Source organism: Leptinotarsa decemlineata, unplaced genomic scaffold (genome assembly GCF_025532065.1).
Source record: "Leptinotarsa decemlineata unplaced genomic scaffold, Ldec_3_MD MMD2_tig00000505_RagTag_RagTag, whole genome shotgun sequence".
Classification (NCBI taxonomy): domain Eukaryota; kingdom Metazoa; phylum Arthropoda; class Insecta; order Coleoptera; family Chrysomelidae; genus Leptinotarsa; species Leptinotarsa decemlineata.
The window spans coordinates 14,407-18,137 of NW_027412549.1; the positions used below are offsets into that span (position 1 = coordinate 14,407).

Here is a 3,731-nt window from a genome sequence, read left to right on the forward strand (position 1 = left end):
TGAAAAGGCTTGTGCTAGATACAATCTTCGTTGTAGACATGTGGAGTACCTTCCAAACCAATTGGTCTGGAAGAGAAACTATGTGTTATCTAACGCTGCTAACTATTTCAGTCGTAAATTAGCTCCTAGGTTTGTTGGTCCATTTTATATTAAGAAAAGGCTGTCTCCGTGGACATATGAACTGAGAGATGAAAAAGGCATATCGAAAGGAGTATGGCATGCCAAGGACTTGAAGCCGGGTCCTGATGATTCCAACTAAAAGTTTGACCGTTGAAGAGAAATTTACGGGGTAAATTCCTTCAAGTAAGGGGGGGAATTGTTACGTTCATTTTGAACCTCAGGTATGTTAGTAATAACACGCTACCTTACTATAATTATTTCATTCATTTACTAGTTCAACATAAACTATTACAAAGATTATCTAGAGAACATATTTTATTAGAACACCTTGTATATTGAGTCTGAGTCTGGTATTTTGGTACTGCCTAAAGGAACACCTACAAACAGGTCAATTTGCATCATAATATTCGTTAAATCTGTAAAAGATATGTTGGTACCTCCTTATCATTCCTTAATTATTGTAGATAGTTTACACCATGTCAAAAATGCGATAATTTATTCTAGCCTTGCAGAGAGTTTGGCAACTTCAGAATATCATCTCCAACAGCTCTATAATATATTCCTCTAGTCATATCGCGATGTAGATACTTGTAACAATACTCCATATATTGACTCCTCATCATTAAGTAAACGGTAAAGACGGCTCTGAGTGAGTATTTCTTGGACATCTAATGAAATAATGATCATCGGATCGATTGTAGCTGAAAGAGATTACGAATCATTAAAAGAATGTACTCAAAAAGACGTGTTCTGAATTATTTTTAAAAGTATGAGTATGCATGCTTACCTTCTTCATTCGTCAATCGCAGTAGCTTACTTCTTTCGTCTCGACCACGATTCGATTAATTATTACTTGGAAGATCTAACAAATTTGTTTTATTGATTTGTGTACATCTTGTCTGAATGGTAGGTTAGAAACATTTCATCGGTATTTAGCTCGTCGATGTTGCCAACTATTCCAGCCGAAATTCTCTAGAATCGGGTTCGGTTAAGGAATACCTTGTACTAGAGTTGTGTTGGGTCAATAAATATTTATTGTAAATTTTGTATATTTCGAATGGGTTGTATATAATATTTGTCATGTAGTGTTGCAATCGGAAGGAGCATTCAACCTTCATCAGATCTGCAACTTCAGTTGTTTTCACGAAACAGACTTGGGATAGAGTATTCCGTCGAAGGTCAATGACTCGTAGTAGGTGGCTTTTCTATTTCAACTGACAGGAAGGTCATTCGATCGAGAATGTCATTTGTCCTTTTTGTGTGCTGATCAAGTAAAGGAAGGTGTTAGTATTCGTTGACTCGTAAAATTTCATGATATTTCAATCATCCTTCATTGGGCTATATTTTACGAGACAAATTTTCAAGCTGAGGTTATACTGGTGTTACGATTTGGCGTATTTTTGTTATATAACTACGGCTATACTTGTTAGAGGATTTTTAAAGAATCTCACCTAACCTTGAAAGTGAAAGCATTTCCATCGGAATCATTTACCAGGTATGTGTATATATTTGTTATGTTCGAGTGCATCTTCATTCGTCTAAGCTTTGTTTTATCGGTATTTTTGGTATTCACCAAATCTTTTTCTTATTGTCAGATGCGACAAGGCCGAATTTCATTTAATGTATGTCCACCATCTAAGTAACCAGCTTTTCAAGTGGAAGTCGCAGTTCGTAAAAAACCCTTTCGGCCAGGGTAAGTTAATGTATATTTTTTCTTTTATGATTATTTCGATTGAGGGTTCATGGAAACGCTGAAATCAGAACAGCTGTTGAAATAAGTTTTTATTTGTTAGAAATAAATTTTGAAACGTTGCCAGATCTCAAATTTATTTGTACATTTGGAAACCAATTCCCAAAAATGGGTTCGCGTTAGATTTTCAATTATCATTTCTTTTTATTCACTTATACAGGGAGTGACTATATATTTCGTAGCGAATAAAACAATGTTTTTGTCTTTCAATGTTTCATTGGGGGTTTGTAATTTCAATTTCTCTTACCGGTTTAGTCAAAAGTGGGATATTTTTCAGTTTTGTAGAGTTTTCTAATTTGAATTTCCCTTTCTGACAGGGTTTTTTTTTATCTTTTCCTATTGGTCTTTGGAGTCCAATAATTCCTGGAATTCTGAACACATTGAGAGGCTATGTGCAAGGCGGATACCTAAAAGGGACTATCGCTCATCAGTGGAATATACAGGGCGATCCAAAACTGCCAATTTACAGGGCGCTACAGAGAATCGGACCGAATTGGCGTGTGCCATACACTTCGAGGAGCACGCAAGTTTGAATGCTATTTTTTTTCTTCTTCATAATTGCTTGTTGCTAAGATATCGCGTTGCTTTGTAGCTGGTTTATAGCTCATCATTGTTAGAGGTGTAAATGCATATACTTTGGTAATATCGCTATTTGTATATAACTGCATATTTTTGAGTAATTTAGCTATATGGTATAACGCATGCGCCTGAGCTCAAGCGACGTTTATTAGCAGAACTCCCGTTATTGGAAATGATATTTATGCATTCTCCTCTCTTTTCTGCTTGATATTGATTTATTTATAGTTGCCAAGTGCTTACTATTACCTACTTAGTTTGCTTATGGTACGAGTAACGTTAGATAACGGTTGCTTACCTGCGTCAGACGCTATATAGTTGCTTGCTACTCCCATTTACATGTCAGAATCTAAATTTGTTGTATTGAGTGAGCTTATTGTTTTATTTTTGCGTAATATTTAATGCCTGCTTAGTACTTTAATACTTACGCTTCCAGTCCAGTGGTTAATTTTTGTTATAGTTTAAAGTTTGAAGATCCCAAACTACATGAAAAACTATGATTATTGATGTTAATAAATTGGTTTAGTACTACGGTTTGTTGTTTCAATCGGAGTTGGTAAATTGGAAGATTGAGTTTGCGAAATCGGGTATTTGTCTGGAAATTTAATTTACCTGGCGCCCATAAATAACTTGAAATTCAGTGACATCTTATCGAACCACCCTTCTTCACTGAAGCTAGCGGCAAATGCCCACTTGTCATCCGACACCTGTGGTCGAGAAACCTAACCACTGATACGGCTCAGTGTCGAGGTTTCAGTAGGTACTTTCAAACTTTTGAAAGATAAATAACCATTATGTGTTCTACAAATAATTAAAGATATTATGATGAATTACGTGAGAGATTGTTATTTGCAGGTGTTGAATTTCGATAAACTAATCTTTTAATTATGAATATGAAAAGCTCCAGTTTTCCGATATACTTGATCCAGAGTGAAAATCAGCCGAAATCAATAACCCTAGCCTTCTATTATTTGATTGAAAAATCTACGCAGTGCTCAACTGACCTTTAGTTCTAGGATCTGAGGATCAGCCTCTTTCATTCCTATTAACAATAAAATGAGTCCCATAGATGAATTACGTGAGAGATTGTTATTTGCAGGTGTTGAATTTCGATAAACTTGTTAAATTAATCTTTCAATTATGAATATAAAAAGCTCCAGTTTTCGTATAATTTATGAAATTTCCGATATACTTGATCCAAAGTGAAAATCAGCCGAAATCATTAACCCTAGCCTTCTATTATTCGATTGAAAAATCTACGCAGTGCTCAACTGACCTTTAGTTC

General features: G+C 35.2%; 1 long non-coding RNA gene across 1 annotated transcript; it reads right to left on the minus strand.

Moving 5' to 3' along the window:
- On the minus strand, window positions 1-3,123 carry LOC141481703 (uncharacterized). The gene is made up of 3 exons (XR_012465111.1): window positions 908-3,123; window positions 558-821; window positions 1-497 (listed from the first exon to the last, which is right to left on the minus strand). It is a non-coding gene; the product is annotated as an uncharacterized lncRNA (long non-coding RNA).
- Between the last annotated feature and the right edge of the window lie 608 nt (window positions 3,124-3,731).